The 23267-nt window shown below is 38.1% G+C and overlaps 1 long non-coding RNA gene across 1 annotated transcript in view; it reads left to right on the forward strand.

Moving 5' to 3' along the window:
* The first annotated feature begins 281 nt into the window (after positions 1-281).
* Positions 282-23267, forward strand: part of LOC135261286 (uncharacterized) — a 222835-nt gene continuing 199849 nt past the window's right edge. The window contains exon 1 of the long non-coding RNA XR_010331863.1: positions 282-468. This is a non-coding gene — a long non-coding RNA (uncharacterized LOC135261286). The remainder of the gene's footprint in view (positions 469-23267) is intronic.

Genomic DNA, 23267 nt, shown 5'->3' on the forward strand with positions numbered 1-23267 from the left:
AAAATGGATAACTGTGTTTGACTGGGCTTACTCTGCCTGTAGTCCCTTTCAATTACTGCTGCTCCCCTCCCCCTCCCCCCAAAAGCTGTGAAATGCTTACAAAGTAATCTTACTCCCTAATGTTTTATTTTCTTTTTTTCTGGGGTGGAGGGCAATGCTCAGAATAGCTCCATTTCAGATTACTGCCATCAGAAATTTGTCACTATTGCAAATCCTTATCTCTCCCCTTTTTATTTCCTAAAATAGCTCTGTATCCCCCCTCTGGCCTTGCTTACACAATACACTTGTGCTTGTGTGCTCGGTCAGCAGTGTGCCATAGGGGTTTGGAATCAGAAGGTTATGGGTTTATATCCTTAGTCAGGATTGCTCTGCTATTGTACCCTTGAGGAAGGCACTTAGACATAGCTTTAATAAATACCCGGCTCTGTGAATGGATTATGGGGATTGCTGCATGCACTGTAAACCTGGGTAAGTACATCTGCTGATCAGTTAAGAAATGCATGGGTATGTTCATACCCCTGAACATTTAGATAAATCATATTATTTTTACAGGAGAATGAAAGTAGCAGAAAAGGTACATTTTAAATGCCTATTAAACTAGAAGACAAGCAAACCAAGAACAATGAACAATAATTTTACTATGATCAACTGTCACTTTTATACAGAAGAACGTACAGTACCTGCTGCCCTTGCCATTGTTTCCAGGAGCGAAGACTTTTCATGTTAACCGTGATAGCATTGCAATACAGTCTTCACGGACAAGCATCGCATACAGCGCAGCCGCAAATCTCACCAGCCGAACATTTCTATTTCTCATTGGTTATATTCTATTGAGCTGCCTTCGCAAGGGTACCCTCTTGAACAGTGTGCACGGAAAGCATGAACTCACCCCTGGGTTAGCCCGTTATTGATCTCGGTTTCGGTCTGCGGATCCCCATATCCCCCCTCGGGCTTCCCGTTGAAACACAGCGGTATCGCCAAGGGGCCCCATCCAGCCTGCTGGGCATCAGCAGGCAGTGGAGATGTGGGTGTGAGCTAACATGGCAAATTCGCGCTCTTTAATTAAGCTTATTTCATTTCATTCAGCACAGAGCCGGTTTCTGGGCCAACGACCTCGTGCTGATTGATAAACTTTTGGCGACTAGGAGGGTAATTAAGCCAGCTGCATTTGTTAAGCGCAGAATAATTGTGCCCGTGCTGATGGACACGGGGAAAGGCAAGGGCAGTTAATGGGTTAGAAGGTTATTTAATTTTTATTTAATTTTAATTAATTTTTTTGTCATCTCACTGCAAGGCAGAGGCTATTGAGTTGTATTATGATGAAAAGCTTTTGAGAATATCACAGCATGCATTTTAACTGATCTCTTTTGCAGGACCAATACACCTGTCATTTTTTACATTAACCCATAGTAATACATGCAATGTATAAATATTCCAAGAGTGGTCATGAAGGTATTTGTCATCATATGTGGGTGTTTCAAGTTGGATGCTTGGCACAGTGGTCAGGGAACTCTTGATGAGGGTGCGATATGTTAGCTTGGTTTTACAGGAATAATAGATGCCTTTTCATCCCCTGTGAGATTTCACAATAGACACAGAATATAGGCTGGAGAAACTAATTATCACATCATCAAAATCCACCTAAGCTAAGCTGCGCAGTTGAAAAAAAGGTAGAAAAAGAGAAGTATTGGTTTATGCTACTGCAACTTACATGTTGTAATAGACAAGGCTTTAAGCCAGGGGTACTAAAATCTGGGCCTCAAGGTCAGTTGTACCCAAGGGTCAGACTTGAGTATACCTGCTCTAAGCTGTATATGATGAGAACTGAATGCGTGTATAACTTTAGCCTGCATGAACATGAGCAGCTAGAAGTGATTTTTGTGATTTTTATTAAACAGTGCACAGGTTATATTTTGCTGAAATTTCACACAGTTTGGCTAGGCAGTTTTTAACATGATGCTTCATGATTATTAACTACCACATAGTTCTGATATTATATGTGTTTCCCTGAGATCTGAAGCTTTTTTGGAAAATCAATATCTTTACATTTTTTATATTTACCATCAGGGCCAATGTCTGACCACATTTCTCTAGCAGAACCAGGCTTGTGTGGACTTTTAAAATTTTGCAGTAAACTTGAAATATGTTTCCTATTAAAATGTAGCTGGTTAAGTATTGTAATAATTCACCATATTTTGATTTAAGTAGACCTATAAAAATTGACTGCAGAGAGTGTCTGCTTTGATATCCTACAGGCTGGATTATTGAAAAAGTAGCATAATATTTTTTGTGACTGTGCACAGGGTGATCATTTATGTTTTATGGTCCGATTTTCTTGCAAGGTAACCATTTTACTCAGGCATTGAGTAAAAGTATAGTCTTTACTGAAAATGTGTTTGTGTTAGTAATAAAAATGACATCAGTATACTGCATTGCATACTTTCACAGATAACATTTTAAATAAGAAACTAATTTTGTAAATATGCAGTGATTTGAAAAACAAAGTACACCCTCTTTTAATTGCATATTTTGACATAACTAACCCTCATCTAGTCCCAACCTTAGATAAATCTAGCCTCATGTGACTCATAACACAATCAAATTTAACTCTGTCATTATTCATTCAACCAAAAATAAGCCAACATGTAGAAGCTATGGGTGAAAGAGTAAATGCACCCTTACTGCTTCCATATCAATTAGGAAGGTCAGAACCAGGTGCAACTTATCAAGTGCACATGATTAGTTGATCATCCGGAGTGCTACCACCTGTGTATAAAAGCAGGGCATTCAAGTTTGTGTTAACACAGTATGCCAAGGACAAGTGATTTCAAGCAATTGCTGCTGCTCACCAATCTGGGAATGGTTATAAAGCCATCGCCAAACAATAGGTAGTCCATAACTTCACAATGAGAAAGATCATTTACAAATTGAGAACATTCAAGATCTACAGGCCTTTGTCAACAGTCAACATAATAAATGTTAAGAGTTCATGACTCTGGACAAACAAGTCCAACGTGGAATTGTTTGGCTGTAGTGCACAATGACACGTTTGGCAAAAACCCAAAACTGCATATCACCACAAGAACCGTTTGCCAGCCAGCTGTCAAATGTGGTGGAAGGGTGATGATTTGGATCAGTTTTGCTGCCACAGGACCTGGCCTCATAATCATTGGGTCCACAATGAATTCCTCTCTATACCATCGTATTCTGGAGCTAAATGTGGGACCATCTGTCTGACAGCAAAAGCTTGGCTGAAAGTGGATCATGCAAAAGGACAATTATCCTCAGCATAGCAGTAAATATATGGCTGAATGGCTGGAGAAGACAAGAACCATTTTGAGATGTTTGGGCAGGAACTTGAGAGAACAGTTGGCCTCTGATGCAAGGTAAGAGACTGATAAACTCAAACAATTGCTTATGGTTATTTGGGGGGGGGGGGGTTTACACACTTTTTTTCACAGAAGGTTTATCATGATTGGCTTATTTTTTGTTGAATGAATCATGACAAAGTAAAATCTGATATGTGTTATTTGTCATATGAGGTTAGATTTGTATTCTGTTCGGGACTTGACACACGCAAACTAGAGGTCCAGATGAGGGTTACTTATGTCCTAATGTGTAAAACTATATAATTGAAAGAATGAGTACTTTTTCATATAATTGTATGCCAAAACATTACAGTATTTTGATTTGCACATGTATTGCGCAAGCCATGTAAAAATTGTATTTACAGGTTAATTTAATTAGCTACCCTTTTATTGAATATTTTACTTAATGGGTTAGTGGGTGTTCTGTTGAGTCCAGCAAACATGTTCAAAAAAGGAAACAATCTCTTGCCTTTTAAAATAGCTTCAGCTAGAGGAGAATTGCTCCGCCATTTCCTGTTTGTTTCATTTTAGGCTTTACAAATGGCTTTACTTCTGAATATGGCTGGAATCATAAATAGTTAGATTGCATACAACTGTTTCTGAAGACAGCTTTGCTATTTTGACCAAATGTAGGAACTAATTTTGCTTAAGCACTAGAAATAATAAAATGGATGGTAAACAGTTTATATTTTCTTGCCTGTTAAATCTGAAACTGTTATGCATTGCTGCTTTATTTTGAGAACAACATGTTCTCTTTGTATCATATTGCTTTTTGAAATATGGTCGTCTCGACTCATGGTATGTTCTCTTAATATAAATTAGCTTCCATACATCAGTACAGTATGACAAATTAGTTTCTCAGTGGTAGAAATGTGTTGAATGACCTACTCAAATATCTTGAGCTAAAATCTTTTAACATTGATCTTTTTAAAATTGGATAAAATAATCACATTAACTCTTGGAATGCATGTAATCTAGGACACCTTTAAAAATATATTTGGACACTACACAGAGTAATCACCCATTTGAATTTTGTCTGAACTGATACAGTACAGGCCAAAAATTATAGGTCACCTGTGTTTTTTATTTTTATTTTTGGCCTATACTGTAAATGTGGTTTTATACTGTAAATGTCTTACCTGTGGAACTTGTGATGTGACACTTGTATTTTTGAATGCTGAATGTTTTCTCTCCTATGCTCAAAATGTGCTGTTTCTGAGAGAGATTATATCTGAAATGACTCGACAGTGATGATTGACAGAGCATGAGATGGAGAAAGCCTATTGGTGCTATGCAGGACGAGGCTCGCTGAGCTTAGTTATGTCATGAGAATTTTGCTTCCCTTCCTCAGTCTGCAGTGCTAGACTTTGAGCAGCTATTTTTGTTGCATGTTCCTCCTGGGAAAATTTGTTAGTGCAGACAGCAAAGGAAGTTCTAGGCATGAATGGCACCTAAGTGCAAAGCTGATGAAACAACAGGCAGATCTATGCTATGTCTTTAGAGAAGAATTTTAACACAAACCCCAATAAACAAACACAGATGTCAGCATAATCTTTATTTGCAAGTACAGACTTTATTTTGTTCTGTCCCTGTACGGGAGGTTTGCAAAAACTTGGGTAAATGAGAACTATTATTCAAAGCCAAGAGCTGTTTACAGGTGTGGCTAATCATTGAAATTAATGAGTAATATGCCTGCGTGTGCAGATCATATCACTGCTAGACGAGCTTTGTTGCCTTCCTTGCATGGCTGCAGGAGGACAGTGCAGAGACTTGAAAGAGGAGTGATTGCTGTGGGGAATCAATAGCCCTGAAAGCTAAAATGGGTGATGTTTCACAAGAAAGTGTGGGATATGTATGTTTATATTTTTGGGACATTCTATTCTGTAATGTCCAAGACAGAATTTCCCCTTCTGTTAACTTGGCGTGAGTTGATTGGCTTTCTTGTGGAAGAGTGGTCTGTTCCTCCTGCAAAATTCCTGCCCCTGGCATTGATTCTATGCTATTATGCATACAGGCCATATGGTATTCCGCATACAAGCCATGCTGGCACAAGGTGACACATGGTTGCCCAACACCCTGTAAAGTTACTTCTTAAACTACCTGTGTGATGATTTGAAATGCATCACCTGTGTGTGCGTGTGTGTGTGTGTGCGCATTTATGTGAGTTGTTTTCGCCCTTCTTTTTAAGCTTTCAAAATAAAAAAAAAAATACACAATAGTCTATAAGCAGGAACAAGAATTCACCGTGAATTAGTCTGACTTCTGTGCATAGTTTCTCCACAAAATTAGGGCACACTTACTGAGTGCGGATGCCCTGTTGAGGGCTCTGTTACATCCTGACTGGACTGACACACTATACGCTTCACACAGGGAAGAGGTTTGCTGGGGGAAATGTGATATTCATTTATAATCATAGGATTGTAAGAAGGTTCATGTTTGCTGAACCAGAGCAGACACACCGCAGGAGCAGCGCGCGCTGCGGATGAATACAGAGCTCTCGTGACAGTTCAGACTCCGTATCGGCCCCGGGCTGAGAAACATGCTGTGGCCTACCTCTGCTAGCACAGCAGTCAAGGAACAGCAGGGGGTCCCGCTTTGATTTTAGGCAAAATCCCCATAATGCAATAATGTTGCTTCGGATCAAAACCGTTTCTAATGCAGAAAAGGCCTGGCTGCTTTATTAAGACACAAAAAGTGTCAGAGTCTTGTAATATATTAAGGCAGTCGTTGGCCTTTTCTTCATTCTGTTGTTTCTTCAACAGTCTCAGACCCATAGCATATAAATAACAGTAACATAATTTCTGTAAACACGCATGGTCTAAATGCCCATGCCTCTGTGATTTTTATTTATTTTACTAGTCTGGATACAGTAGCTGCTGTATACTGCAGAGTTGCTCAGATAGCAAATTAAATAAACCCTGCAATAATATTTCCCATAATGCATTTTAAAGCATCATTGGATCACTTTGTTCCCCTAAGGATCCAGGGCAGGCAGTTATGCCTGTACAGTTGGTACAGCATTACACATCTATGAAATATTTTGTCATAACAGTTTTTGTCAATGTGCTGCTCAGTACTAATATAACAGTTATATATGTAATGTTTCTGAAACTACAGCATAAGGCAAGAGTATGTTTATAGTCTGGGACATACTCATGTCCTTTGCCTGTGTAACCAAAGCATTCGTCTCTGACTTGTTATAGAGGGCAAGACAAATCTTTATTCACAAAAATCTATAAGATAAACATGCCTGGAACACTCGGGCATTTACTTCAACTATTGATCGCTCTTTGACCAATATAACCTTTGTATTTTGTTCTGTTTTATCCACATGTTTGTGAGCATTAAATCAGCCATCGATTTCTGCCTTTTAAATATTGCCTTGTAGATCTTTATTAACTGTGTCAGGGGAAATGCAGTGTCTAACTGCTGATTGCATAAGGGGAAATGGTATTTGCAGAAAGTACATTTTCCACACTGTACAGTGTTTTGTGAACATGCAGATAGTAAAATGAATTATATTGGTCTTACGAAGTTTGAACAGGCACTTGCGTTCTCATTGAAAGCACACGCAACGTAGTGATATTTAAAATTATTTACAGTGCAGTGGTGTAGATTGTTTCTGATGAAAAATGATCCCATTACTGTATGAAATTACATAATCAATTCCATATAATATTGTCTTGTTCAAAAAAGATGGATATGGTCTACGGTGTCATTAGGTGAATGAAAATCAAATAGAACACTCCTGAAATGAGTGTATCAAATAATTTTGAAAATCCTAATTGTGAAATTGTAAATGGAAAAGCAATAGATGTCCCTGATAGTGCTGGCTGTTGCAAAGAGAAATTGGCTGGTTTATTTAGTTATCAAATAAATAAAATAATTTCAATTAAAAACATGTTTCTTGTGATGATCCTTATAACCTTGTTTCTGTTTATCTACATTACTAGAAAGGAATACTTGATGATTAACACTGCTAAAATCTCTGCAGACAAACTCACTAATGAGTTGTTTATGATCACAAATAATTAAAAAATGGCTTATGGAGGTGCTTGGAAGATTAATATTGAATATATTACAGCCATCCATCATAACAATTGAAAATTACGTTTCAAGTTATATTGTACAATCATTCCTACAGTGTCCATAAAATGCCGATTAGTTAGAAAATTCAGTGAGACTAGACCGAGTGAACCCATGTTTTCTAGACATCCTGCTTCCAATCATACTGTTCCTGAGCACAAATAACAGGAAATGACAAGAGTTTAGTTCACTTGTCAACGGTCAGGTATTGCCAAGAGAAAACCATGATGCAGACGCCATACTAACTTAAGATTTTAAGTATTTTAATCAGCTATAAAGGTTCTGTTTACAGGAATTTGAAGAGTGATGTTGAGGAGGGATGTTACCATTACAACTATACTTTAAGAACAAGAAACTATAATCTGAAATGCAAATGATATGCAGACACTTTTCAACAATGTGAATATAGGCATGAAAGTTAGGCTTCTGAATTCAAAGCAGGTAGAATTGTATTCAGGCTGACAGATAGTGATGAGTGTGAACCAGACAGAGGCGATGATGCTATTCATATATTCAACAAATCTGAGCTGTCAAGTGTAACGGACAGTTTTCTGATCCACGAGTCCGTGCAGTGAACTGGGTGGGCCAGAGCTGTCACTGAATGGGCCTGTGAAGCTGTCATCTGTGCTTAATTTTCTGTACACCATGTCTTCAGATCAGATTATGCTGTAATGTGTGTGTGTGTGTGCGTCTGTGGGTGGGTTTGTGTGTTTCTGAATGTACCTGTGGGTCTGTGTGTGTGTGTGTGTGTGTACGTGCACGTGTGTGTCCTTGCATGCTTGTGTGTCTGTGTGTGGTTGGGTTTGATTGAGCGTATGAATGAGAAAATCATATGCAGGCACTTGTAGTGACTGCCCTTCTGCAGTCACAAACCTGAGGTTTTAGTATAATTAGTCAGCTGTGCTAAAGCAGCTCAGCAGTCTCTTGTGGAATTACCTCAGTTTAAATCTTTAATTTTTGGCTTTGTAGGAAAAGTGAAATCAACTACTGCATCCGCACCAGCGATTCCCACTATGGCTACCTGAATTAACCAACACTCCCCTGCCTCCCTCACCCCCAAGTCCACTGAGCTTTTTTTCTCACTGATATTAAGAGGGAGAAACATTACTGCGGATCCAATCTCATTACCTGAATTAAAGGACCTTTTTATAAGCATTCACTGTTTAACAGAACAGGAAGTGTTCAACAAGTCTGTGACTGGATGGTACCTGCACCATTCTCCAACTCTACAATTAGATCTACAATATTCAATCCTGCAGCAGCCACTCTGCGCAAAACCTTTGTTCCGCTGCCATTTTGAAGCCTATACTTGGTTAAAGCTCACAGCATGCCTCTGTATCATAGATATCCTGACAACATGCTAGCTTTGTTGATCTCAGCTGTGATTATTATTATTATTATTATTGTTATTATTATTATTATTATTATTAATGTTTAACTGCCAATATTTTGTAGTATTTCTGTAGTTCATATATGTTCTTTTAAAACACTAAGGAATGCATTTTATTGGAATGAACCTACAATATTTCTAGCTACGGCAGATTTTTATTTATATTGGCAAACCTCAAGAAATGTTGTTTTCACTCCAACCTCACAACAGGACAAAAAAAATCCCTTCATTAAACATCAAAATTTAAAGACCAGCCACACACCACTACGTTCTATTACTGTGCACTGGACTAAAGGCCAATCATTTTGCACTTCTGTTTCACAGAAAGATAGATAGCCTGTGGCACTGTAGCAGTCGACACATTCTATCAGAATTTTTGGGTTCTCGAGTTCAGTTCAACTGTTTCCAGCACTGTGGCATGGTTGGCTTCATTTCAACATTTGACTAAAGATAGGGAGCTGGAAGACTAAACCGTGCTGGGATATCAGTCTGAATACTACTATTCATTGTCTAGGCATATAAATCAAGCCTTGTATATTTTAGGCACTTTCACAACTTTTATTGACATACTTTCTGAAAATGTAAATATAGATATACATTTATGTGTCATATGCATATGAATATATGTATGTTATGATATTTTTCCCTTTCTGTGACTAAATTGTACCCAGTAATATGTTTGGTGGTAATTCAATTGTTAACACTACATTAGGTCCCACATTCCAGAGTTGTCTGTTAAGAGTTGAATTAACACTGGCCATTTTACTGTGCAGCTGACAAGTATTTACATATCCTTTGTACAAAAGTGTGTCCTTTCCATTGAACCAGTTTTCTTTTGTGGTCTACTGCTGTGGGCCTTTTTTGTCCTAATTATTATCAGTTCAAGTGTGGCATTATTAAATATCTAGTTTATGAATAGATCGTCAATATGAAGCATTTGATTTCAAAGCAAAAAAAAAAAAAAATCCCTTCTCAAATAGCTGCAATTCCCCTGGATATAATTAGTAGACTGATCAGCAGACATATTAGAAGTAGAAGAAGATCAGGCTAAATGTTAGACCCATTTTTTCCTGATTGCATCAAATATGCAGTAATAGTTTTAATTTAATTCCAGCATTGCTTTTGTCCCCTGTAGTCATCAAAGGGATGGATGCAAGGCTGTCGGGTGAAATTCCCGGGCCGGGGCAATAATATTTACTACAAGTTCCTCTGCCCCCCCCCCCTCCACCCTTCACCCAGGGCCTGGGACAATGTGCCAAGTTGTCCCCCCTGACAGCAGCTCTGGATGGACATATATTGGGAAAACAGAACAATATTTTCTTGAAAACATATGCAGTTAGTAGCGTCATATTGTTAGTAATCACCACTATATATGAGTCCAGTTTAACCCCTTCCTCCACATTGGCACGGCCTTCGAACTTCCCCCCCATGGCTTAAATGGGTAAATAAAATGTTTAAAAAGCTAGCGGAACACAATCAGCTCCATCATAGTCATCACTGTTACACTAGATGGAGCTTTGCATGGGAAAAAAATCCAGGCAAAGCTAGCAGGTCATCCTTCAGTTGACATGATATTTTATGACTTATGAGTCATTATGAGACAGGAGGTTGGCAACATGGAGAGCGAGAGAGGTAGGTGTTCAATGAAAACTCGTGGAACAAAGATAATATTTTCTTTTTTTTATGTTATCACAAATCGTTTGAAGTTGAGACCCTTGAGTTTGAGTGAACTATCCCAACAGTCCCTGGTTTGAAAGAGAGGAGACCAAGATGGGGGATATCTGTGGTTTATTCTCCACATGGGACACTGTAAAGATCCATTTATCTGCTCTTTGGCACCAACTTTCTCATGGCTCTCAGGACCCAAGTTTCCGTAATTGAATTGCTTAAACTGCACAGTAGCGCCCACCAATGTGTTTGCATTGTGCCTGGTGCAGGGAAAGCTACTTTAGAGGATATGAGTAACATCAAAGATGCTGAGCTAATTCCCAGCAATTATATTTCTCTCTGTGGGGAAAAAAGAGTGCATCATAGGTGAAGTTAGTAAAACACACATCTTAAATGCATGTCTTTGAAGAATGAGCTCAGGGAATCAGGGATTGCTGAAGGTAATATGTTTTAATAAGATATAAGTCAGCTGGGAGAATTTTAAATTGAAGCTGTTATTCACTTGATTAAGCTTACAGAGGAGGAGAGAACTTCATGGCAGTGATGCCGTTTAAAGCTTTGTTGTGCAAACTGATTGAAAGATTTATGTTCAGACTTCATTTTGACATAGCCATCAGCATTTATGGAAAAAGATCACATAAAAGTGACTGAAACCCCTAGTTTATTTGATGGAGAAAAAAAAACTGATCTTTGCTATTTTAAATGAGGACAGAAACTTTATTGCGCAACACTGGATAGCTGGTGGCATCAACGTAAGTTGTTAGCGCTCTAGGCAGTGCATGTTAATTTTGCAAGAGGTAAATGATGAAGTGGTTTTAAAGCAAGTGTGGTTTTAAAGCTGAGTGTGGCCCTCTTTTGATACTCTTTTCTACCTTGTACTTTTAACCTTAGCATCGACAGTATCTGTAACCAGATCATTCCTATTTTATAATGACTTTTTTCATTTAAAAAAAGCACTGGTGAGATTTCTATGCTATTCCACATAAGCTAAGGAGCTAAGGAAGAAAACTCAATGCATACTGACAGTATTGTTTTATGCTGCTTAGCTGTGAATAAAGTAAGTTATGCACATTATTTGAGGTTTTAAGTGAATTCAAAACTGAATGAATGTAAATGTTTAAATCACAGGCAAGAAGTACTTAATGACAATTTTTTAAAGAGACAAATGGGTGTAGTTGTCCTGTGGGAAAGTCACAAGGAGCTAATGAATTATTGTTCACCTTACGTTTACCTTTATTGTCCAAATATGTTTCTCAAGGGTTAATGCTAACTAAGTCAGAAGAAATTTGGAAAATGCGCAAAATTAGTTAATATACTAAAGACCTCTTAATACAAACAACTAAAAAAACAAGACCAGGTCAAAACCTAGTACATAGCTGGACCTAATACTTCATCCGGCCGACCAATGATGTAACTTCATCAGTCACAGACATTCGTGTCTGTAGGGCAGGCCCCGCTGTTGCGGTCCAGCCAAAAATGTCAATATAAATCACATAGTAAACTTAAGGTGTCTGGCTATTTAAAAAAAGTTGATTTCCACTGCTTCTGTGCTTTTTAAGTCCTTCTTGGAGACAATGTTCGGTAGCTAATTACCAATGGCTTTTTTACTTCAGTGATCCAGGTTTCTTCTTCTATCCTTACCGGAATATTCAGAAAATGACTTGTCACTTGCCTATCACACAGATTATTTTATGATCTGATGTCCCTTTATTATGTCACCAACCTCATGGAACCTCATCACTATTGTGTTACGTTTGTAGAGCCCCAGAGACATTGCGTTGTGTTTTCAGCTGTCTCATAGTTGTTTTATGAATATCTGATGTATGTCACGGCAGTGTGAGGTTTCATTGTTCTGTGGGCATTTTTATTTCTAGTAATTTCCGCAGGCTTTGACGGGCTTTGTGGGCTTCTGTCAGGGGAAACCTGGCACAAATTCCATCTGTCCAGGGTGTTTGCTAGGATCCTGCAACGATCCAACACTGAGACGCAGATAGAGCCCGCAAGGCACACAGCGTCACTTCAAACATTCCACGGGCATGAACTCAATGTTTTGTGTTGAGAGAGGACGGCAGAGGTAAGAAACGTAGCAGGGTTTCAAAACTACATCTGACATCAACATCTCCATCCAGATGAATATATTTACATGCGTTCTCAAATTTGTGCTGCATTGGCAGGGGTGATCGAAATGAGCCACTAGGAAATGGGTTTAATAATGTGATTCTGATGCCCGTGTACCTAGTTTACCTAGAACATGATTAATACTCCAAATGATATTCACATGGCTTACAATGCATGCTTAGCTCATTTTAAGCCTTAATCGCATGTCATCAGTGAGTGACTACCCTTAAAGGAGTAGTTCAATGACATTACAATGAGGAAAATAATGTATGTAAAAGCCTGGAAGTTCGGAGTGAGTGCTTAACCTTTGTTATCAGGTGCCAACCCTGTGTTGGGAGAAGAATGAGCACTAGTGCTTCTCAGAGATTTAGTGTAGAGACCAAAGAGGTCACAGATTGAAACCCTAATCCACCAGACAGGTCACATGTACACACATACTTACAGTTGGCTAGAATCTCTGCTCCAGTGATGCGAGTCCCTGATGTTGAATGAAGTCATGTGTCTAAATTCCTCCCAGAGTCAAGCTATTTGTCACTTTGCCACAGCTCCAGTGGTGATCTCAAGACGGAACATTAATTAAATGCAGTCGCTGTCTGGCTGTCACATGTTGTACAGTATGTTTTAATCACGTGGAGAGTGTTATGTCTTTCCACGAATATAGTGTAAGTCTCTCTTTGGCATTGAAACATCTCTATGGAACTCTCAATACTCTGCTAGGAGTGGCTTGCTTAATAAAATTATCTTGACAAGACGCAGTGTGCTACATTAACAACACTCCGTTCCTCCCCCAGTTCAGAAATCACAAAGAAACGTGATGAAACAATCCATTTCAGTCACAGGGCGTATTTCAGCACTGTTACCTTTGAGGTATCTGCCTATTATGAGGTTCAACAAGAGGACAAGAATAGGAAAGCAGTGCGAAGCTGCCCCTCGCTGCAGTTAGCAAATGAATCAGTCTGCTTCTTCTGCACATCGGGCTGACAATGGAGCAGCCTAGAATTGAGCTGAGATGTTGGGAGTCTCCATTCCCACAGATCATTTCCCTGACCTTTTTTGTGCTTGATTGTGATTTTTTTTTTTCATTTTTGTAAGTAAAAACATACATAAATAAAAAAACCTATATATGAATCATTGAGATGTCATAATGCTAGAACTCAAAGAGCAGCCTTTTGTCCCCTGGCATCCTATAAAATGCTTTATGGTCATGAGTAATGTGTTTTTTCTCACCAGCACCCTGCGGTGTGGCATTGCCTCTGTGGTCCATTGTGATCCGGCCCCATTTCGTATCCTGAGATGTTTTTTTTTAACGCTTCCTGTGACAAAGCAAGAAGGACGACTGCTCGTCTGTCCTCCAGGCATTTCGCACATCTCTGTAGGGAGAGCTACAAATAGTTGCCCATTGGAACATGTCATTCCTCATAACCAGCACAGTGTGTATTATTGCACATGTAAGATGGACTCTAGTCGGCACAGGTCTGATAAGCCATATAAATTAAGAGGTATGTCCAAGGTACCAGTGCCTATACTGCGCTGTTTATCATGGCAAGAAACAGAGGAGTGATTTTCAGTGTGACACCATAATTGTGCTTCACTTATGAAATGATGACAAGGTGAGCATACTTAACTGTCTTGAAAAGAATTTTATGTTCTCCCTCTCTTGTGCAGACCTTGTGTGGGTACTTTATTTCTAACTAACAATATTTAATTAATTTAAAAAAAAAATGAATTTTTCTGTTATCTAGTCCTGTCCAATAGCGTCTATCTCTTATATAAAGTCCATAATACTTCTGCTCCTGCATAGTTAAGTATTTTTGGACTTTCTGTTTATGCATGTAGCATTTAACTAGCTGAGTAATCATTAATACTCTTTTAAAAGTGTAACAACATGAAACAATAAAGCAATCAATCAAGAATAAACGCAAGGTGAAAGTTATGGTTACAACCATAAAGGGACTTCCCATTTGCTAGTTTCCCAAATTTCTACAACAAATGAATTTGTTGACCTACAATGACTGGATAACATTTTGTGTTCTTGGTGAATTTAGCCCTTGCATTCAGTGGTGAGTAATAAGTTTAATTTTGGGTTGATTGCTCAGAGCCGTTTGTCAGTTTGCTTGTTAATAATGTATCCAGTGTAAACCAGGGTTATATTTTAGTTGCAAATCCCTTTTGACCTTCACAGAATAAGTATTTGCTGAATGTAATTAACCTGAGTGTCTAAGGCACATGCCATAATATTTGTGGAAGTGCCCAGCAGAACACACTCTTATCTATTTGTGTCCATCTCATACCCAGTATTTTCTCAGGCCCTATTTAGGCACTGGACACATTGTGAAGTTATTTTACTCCAAGGGCACACTGTCCATTGAAGGTGGTCTAGAAATATTTTACTGTCCTTTCATACCCCAAATATCACCCAAACAGCCTGAAATTTATCTGTGACAATATTAAGGATAGTGTCAATGTCTTCTGTTTAACAGAATTAGGAATGCTAAACAAATCATTACACCAATGCGCAACATGGTTTATGGAGTCTCCTCCTCTTAAGCATGTATACATCATAAAATTGTGCTATTATTTGTGTGCAGCGTATGTTTTTAATAGGCCTTGCACACATAACAGAGCTTAAAGATTTTATGTCTCCCACAACTTAGCTCTGGAGCTCTTTGATTCTGAGGTACTGTAGCTTCATATCCCTTGGGTTGTGTTCATGTCATGTTTGTAATCCCTTCCCAAATTTGGCAGTCCATTTGAATTATTTATAAAGCCATCATCAAAGTGTTACACCTCTTAACCAACTTCATTCCCGGTCAAAAACTGTTGATTGCCTTTTGGATAGACTGTGAAACATGTGCGGAAAGCCCCAATATTAGCAATCCCCTGGATGATGGCCTGCGACCATGCACAGTAGTGTTCTGGGCAGGCGGATGGTGAACAGCACAAATGACAGACTGGGCTGACCCGAAAATTCCAATGAGCCGCCAAAATTGCACTGTGCCATGCAATATTCGCTGACACACCCCCATCAGGACCTCCCCTCCCACTTCGGCACACAGCGAATCACAAAATTACCGAACTGCTCAGGCGCGTCATAATATATGGCAAAAATATTATTTTGTCAGTGCAACGGCCTGCAGCACGTCATGCGCAGGCCAGAAAATAAAGCTGTATATGTTTGAGGTGTTTGATTTCCAAGGGAAGTATGAAAGCATAATACTGTCAATCTAGATAATAGGCAACTTCACCCAAAACATCATAAAATAAAGAATAAGCCCTGTTGCACTGGAAAAGGCAACGCTTGTTTTTTTTATTTATTTATTTGTAAGCCAAAGTTATGGACAGATGTGATTTGAACCCGGACTATTATTTTAATTCTTTTAATGTTAAATTAAAAGCTGCCTGTTTTAAATGGGAGCACGTGGGACTTTTACGTTTCAAGATGGCAGACGCAGTGGTGCTCTTGGCTGTGCCGCATGAGGGGAAAGTCCTGGGAGGTCCTGGGATAGACTGAGCTACATTACCTGCAGGCTCCACCATGAATTATTGAGCGAGGGGTTTGGTGAAAGCGAGGCAGACAGACAGGGAGTGTAAACATGGCCGCAGGGTCTGATGGAGGCGAGGGAGTAATCTCGCTCCCCCTGGGCGCCCCCGTACCCCTCCAAAATTCATATACACATTTATCAACTGCTGGATCAGCCTTGGACTGTGGAAATGGCTGTAAGGTCCGAGTGTGCAACATGCATTCAAACACATCCTTGCTGTAAAATTCCATTACTGCGCGCTTCTCCAAATCGCCATACTATAATAATAATAATAATAATAATATCACTGAACTTGCATAATAATTCCATACCAAATAATTAGATATTAAATGTAATGCAAACAATTTGCAAGTGCCTCTATTTGAGCCCTAATCTCTGTTGCACATTTAAAATAAACATCTGTGAAAATTTAATTAAGTCTTTAAATTACTTTTAAATACCTTTTTCTTGTTCATTTCAATGCAGAACTATGGGGGCTTTAACTTGTAATTTGAGCTGAGTCACAATATGGCCAGAACTTACAGTGTTTGAAAAATAGCTTTTCAAAATGACCACAGCAGTATTGCATTATATTACTTTACATTACATTTATTTGGCAGATGCTTTTTTCCAAAGCGATGTACAATAAGTGCAAAATTGCCATGCTTCATACACAGAAATTTTTGTGTTACTGTGAATAACACACGTGTAATCATCATTATTTAATATCATATGTATGCATGTATCTCAAACGTTACCATGGTACTGACAGTACACTTTTCGCATTAAGCTTGCCCTGAGGGTATTTCTAAAACACCAAAGGAAAGCACAGTATTTCCAGAGAACAGGGGCATAGACCTTTTGGCTAAAGCCTGACTGAATACATTCTGAGGCTCTGCATTTCTGATAGTGTTCCCCATAGGATTTGAGATTGGCAGTTTTTGGTTAATCCACTAATTTGTACCCTGTCCATGGAGTTGACGTTTTCTGCCCCAACATTTAAATGTGATTGTTAAAATGCATGGTCTTTTCCATTTTAAGAGAAGAAAATGGAGAAATATACATTAATTCTCAGACAGGCAAAGATTTTATCTTGGGCAGCTTAACTTGCCAATATTCTATACTATCCCAAGCACACGAATACATAAAAATTAATTCATAATTTCGAACATATGCAATTGAAAATAGCTTAACTCTGCAAAAAAAAAAAAAAATGGGATAATTTGAAACCTATTCATAAGACAGGCAGTATATATTTTATGCAATGGCCAGAGTTTTTGTGAGTGTCAAAGGGTTAAGAGTTAACCATAAGAGTTCCACCAACTGACATTTCTTTAGGGAAACAGTTTGACTGGGGAATATTGCTAATAATAAGAATGTTTTTGTTCAGAACAGTTGATGGAACAACACAATTTTAAATGGAAATCCCACAATTTTCTCGTATAAATCCCCTAGTTTCAAATAGGCGTATTAATTCAAAGTGTGAGTAAGAAGTTTCTATAGTACAAAGCATTTAAAAAATCTTGATGGACAAGTCCTGAATTAATGTTGAAGGCACAGTATTGTTTGAAATCTTGTTTAAAATTCAGCATTTGATGACAAATGGCAAGTGAGATTCAATTAATGGGTCTAGCGAGATACAAAAACAATGAGGACTTCATAAAATGTTCCTAAGAGCTTTCTGTAAGGCTGCCAACTATAATTAAAAGGACAAAGCATTAAAAAGCCTCATGGGTCAAGGTGAATTTTTCTTGATGTCTTTCAGTAAGTCTGAGAAAATGAGAAGTCAAACATTTTTTTAAAGAAAGCTGTTTACAATACGGATCTGGGTCCAATTTCTCTGGTCTTAATTGAAAGGGAAAATTCAGTTGCTGTTGAGTCAGAATTTTCAAGATGGAAATATTGGGGTGAAAAAACATGTATTTGGTGGAAATGAAAATTGTGTATTAAGAGAAATCAGTGTGTGTGTGTAGATGCACATTATGTTTGTCAATCCATTTTCCCCCTCTTAGTCTAATCTGTACCCAAGTAATTGGTCTACATTTGATCTTTATATTATTGCTGGAGATTAACAATGAAAGATAAGAATTAATCCGTTCACTCTGGTTCATTCATTCATAAATATGAGTAACAAGGACAGGGAATTTCATGAAGACTAACACGTTTTATGATTGATCCTGTGGGAGATTGTTTTTCTATTTTTCAAGTTTATTATTGTTTGGGCCCTAAAATATTATACAATTCATTAACTACTTTTTATTAGTAATAACAATTTGATTACACGAGTTTAATTATGATATGAAATATGTAAACGGAGTGTAACACTAATTGCTGTGCTACTCATGAATATAAAGTATAACATTTCCTTTTATTTTGGTTATTACCAGTTTTGAATACATGTAAACAATAATAATCCATAATTTTGAAAATGCATATTTTTTTCACATTGCTGTATCAGTAACAATTGACTCAATATGTTTTCAACCAACATAGTTTGGCATGTTCAGCAGTCTCCAGAACTAGAATCCTAATCTGTAGAGAAAAACAACTGGATTTGTATTTAATTGTTAGGTTAAATTTAAGGGCAGCTGTTGATGGAACCCCATTTTGTATACTGGCTCACAGTTCTCTGGCATCATTGGACATTGTGATTCATCCTACAACAAAGCACACAAACAGCAGATGGAAAAATGAAATCATTCAATTTCCTTTTCCTTACCTCCCTTTTTGTAGGAAATAGTTTAATGGCACCCATTAGAAACTCATATTGTACACCACAAGTCATCACCATAACAGGTATTTCAAGGCGCAAATGTCAAGATCCAGATACTATCCATCAAGGGGCACTACCAAGCACAACAGAGGGTCATTAATCTTAGGCTGTGGGTCCGATGTGCTCAACTGCCCATGCCAAAGAGAAAAGTCTAGACTTGTGCTGGAAGATAGATGTAGATATAATCTTGAAAACAATCTCTTACAGCTTCAGAGGGCAAGAGTGCTGGCAGAGCAAAATCCACACTGAATTTGTTCAGAATGATATACTTTTAAAATCACACCTTCAGAGGAAATTGACATTCAGCAAACATAGGCCTGGATTCAATCAACACTCATCTTTGACTTTGACTTACAAGTAAATGCAAGTGTTCTTTTTTTTCCATAGACACAAAGTTTGATTAGCTCAAGCACTAAAAAGACCTTGACAAAATATGGAAATAGGATTCTCCCAGTAAATCTGTTCCAGAAATGTTCAAAAGCAACTGTATTTGTGTGCAGTTAATATGTACGTTTTAATTTGGATTTTGTATTGACGTGACATTTGACGAGTCATTAGCATGTGACACTCCAGTAAACACTACACATCATGGCCCTGATGTGCATGGCCATTTCATATTGACTAATGCATGACACAAGAGATGAGAGTATTTTTTATTATGCTTAAATATGTCTGCGTAATGATGAGACGTATATCACAGTCCATTGGGCAGTTGATTCTTGAGGCACTCGTTGAAAAAAGATATGCTGATGCAAACGTAAAAAAAGCAAACACAAGCTATATACACAGGGCATAGGCTGTGAGTAATATTAAAAACATCAAGCCAGTACACAGTGTATAGTCCCAGATCTTTATTACATTACATTACATTACAGGCATTTAGCAGATGCTCTTATCCAGAGCGACGTACAACAAGTGCATTAGTTCAAGGTGCAGAGGTGCAAAAGAAACACACTAGAGTGAAGTAAAGATCGTAGTGCCAGAAGTGACCACATAGATCAGGACTCCAACTCTGTAGAGTAACCTGTTCAGCAAACAAACAAACAATCCTGCCAAGTACAAACTAGCACTGAATATCACTATAACTGTATCACTATTGAAAATGCCTTCAGAAACATTATTAGTAACAACCCAACACCATTTGCACCAATTTAATGTGAAACAAAACATTGCCTGCTTTATTTCCCAGACATCACTGATGCATGTTCTGTTTTTGCGAATCCCCACAAATTTTAATGTTTTTTTTTCTTTTTTCTTTTTCTAATTGACGTTGAGCCCACACCTCCATTTTAGGACAACAGCGCTTGAGGTCTCAGTGGCTTTTTTTATTTTTTGCCGTACCCTGGGTTATCATAATGAAGCTAAACAGCCAGCTTATTTCCCTTTCTGATGATTGCAGTGTCTGCTGGCTGAATGGGTGGCATGAGCGGGGCACATTACAAATTCAGTCAAGATAAGCCGGTGAATATTCTTAAACTCAACCGAACAGAGGAATTATTCATGTGGCGATGGGCCACCGTGCCTTATTTCTTATATTTTATTAATGTTATGCTTCGTTGGAGAGGATCACACATTTGCTGTCGTCATTACGCGGAGCAATGTGTAACCAAAATCTCGTGTTTTTTGTCTGCCTCGCTGCTCAGGGGTTGCCTGTAATAAATGTCACTGAAATCAGCATGTGCACCAGGCATTAAACGTATAAAAAAAGAAAATGGAATAAATGCATTTGTGAAATGCAACTGTAAATCCTAAATGCCTGACTGTCAATGTAGAATGGTCTGCATGATTTATCATCTTTCTGAAGTGGAGTGTTGCTTTGAATACTTGCTTTGTTGCTCAAAAGCATATTATATGCTGAAAAGTGACATTTTATTATACCTGGCTGCTGACCACTGTTTAAGGTTCATTTTAAACAATAGTGATGTCTGTAGAATGAACATATGACCGTGGGTTTTCTTCTCTGACCTTTTACCTCTTCTCAAGATTGTATGCAAAGCAAACTAATAAATCCTTACTGCCATTGGACAGTCTTGTAAGTGCAATAAGAGTATTCTGTGTTATCTGCAATATTATGCCTTATATTTGTGTCATATCGGCACTTTTTTTAACAATTACACGTTTTGACTATTTTTATGCTTGTATCTCCATTATGTCCATACTCTATATAAATGCAGTGTAAAGAACATCTCTTGTAATACAGTGAACACAAATTTAGATTTTTTAAAGCGTAATGTTAGATATTCCTCGTAGCATTTTTCTTTTACCCAGCGTTATTATTGTGTGTACGTCACGAATAGCCACTGTTGAGGGATTCATAAGCAAGTAGAAAAATCCCTGTGGTTCCTGTGCCCATCAGCAACCTTAATTCATGACTCGTTTAAGGAAGAACATCATGTCTGACATCACCGTGCTTCCTTTTTCCAAATGCAATTCCGCTTTTTCAGCAGGGCTGAACAATCCGAGGCTACTGACAGACCAAAGCTGGCCCTGCGGTAGGTGCCCCATCCTGACTTTCATAGGCCACCATCGCTTCCATGAGTGCCTCTAATAAAAAAGAGAAGGGATCCGCTTGAATCGTCCTTTAACCCCCCAAGGTTCCACTGGCAGGCTACAGAGCTTCATTTTCCAAGTTTTTTTTCCCCACAGTTACTCTTTGTCTGCCATATAATGTTGCATCGCTCACAGCCGATACAACAATAACTCACCTGTGCCAAAGAAGAACAGTGTGAAACAGAACAGGAACATTCTGTCTTTCTTTCCTGCTGTTAAATATAAATAAAAAAAGAAGCTCCTTTTAAGCAGAGGATCATTTATACCCGGTCTTCTGTTGGCTTCTCTTTTTTTTCTTCTTTTTTTTTTTTTAAATGAAAGGTTTTTAGAAACAATTCTCCGTGAATGTTTTCATGCTGGTTATTCCCTGTGGATAAGCTATTTGCTGTAAATCAGCGCTATGTTTCTGCATAAACGGAACTGGGGCTGCTGAGATGCTTCTGTTCGTGGTTAACTGCTGTTCATTTAATTGATTTGGAAAGCAAACATATAAAATAGGAATTGATAGAGCACTGCCCTGAGCAATATGATAGCAGGGAGTGACTTCTCTCAGATTGAAATACTGTCAACTTTTTTTTTTTTTTTGGTGAACTGAGTCATGTACCCATATTAGCACTTCAAACAATGACGTTACGTCCAACGTCAAGACCAATTTTGCTTAAAAAGAAACAGGGGCCTTTAAACTTTTTATGCCATATATTCTATGTTTTTGTAATGGATCAAAATGGAGAGAAAAAAGACATAAGAACAGGAAAAAATACCACGAACAATCATAATGATTTGTTCTGTACATAGCTGTCAGCCTCCAATGCAAATTGCCCATGGGCTAGGCCAGCTTTCGGCAGGGCTAAGATTTCACATCTGCTAAAAAGCCTGACCATATTTATTGAAGTGTCAAAATATGGCTTTATGGCAGCAATTTATCGTTATTAAACTGCCAGTGACAGCGTCTGCATGTTTGATTCTCCTGTCATTCTAGGTGGAAAAACATCAGACCTTCAATCTGTAGAGCAAAAAGCTTTTTTTTTCTTACATCTTTCCAGAGACATTGTGAAAGTCATCAACCTTTCCATTCCTGTTTGAATAACGTGTGTGAGTGCCGCAGTGATATTCTAGCTAAATTGACCCCTCTTGGTGCTTTGTGGTGTATTCTTTCTGCAAAGTTAATAATGCTGAAGAAGAGAACCTAAAAAGATGTGGCAGAAAGACACTCACTTCAGACGTAGGCCTGGAGTTAGTCAACATTTCTCTTGAACACTGATTCATGATAACATGCGCATGATCCTGTTTTTCATAACTAGCACAGTTTGGCAAGATTGGAAGCTTATTTGTAAGTCAAAGGTAAGGGAAAAAAGTTGATTGAATCCAGTTGAAAAAGTTGATTGCGAGATTCAATCAACTTTTCAAAGTGAGAGAGAGTAGTGCAAGCCATTCTTCCTTATGCTGGTATTCACACATGGGAAATATCTGATACATTTGCAATGTTTTATGAACTGCTTTTAATGCCATAATGCGTGATTTAAGATGAGGAAATTACATTTTGTGGAAAGCCATGTGATTTCACCCTTGACCAACTGAGAACTATTATAGGACTATGAACTATGATACTACGGCCTGTATTCGATAAACATTTGTCCTTAACTTAAACTTAAAAGTAACACCAGAGTTATGTTTCTTCACAAGCTCAGTTTGGTGAGTCAGCTTTAGTGATTGCTCAAGTGGAAACAAACATTTTTTTTGTTTGTTTGTAGAAGCTATTTTAATTTAATTCAAGTCTGCAGTGTGCACATATT

The sequence above is a fragment of the Anguilla rostrata genome, chromosome 8, assembly GCF_018555375.3.
Source record: "Anguilla rostrata isolate EN2019 chromosome 8, ASM1855537v3, whole genome shotgun sequence".
NCBI lineage: Eukaryota > Metazoa > Chordata > Actinopteri > Anguilliformes > Anguillidae > Anguilla > Anguilla rostrata.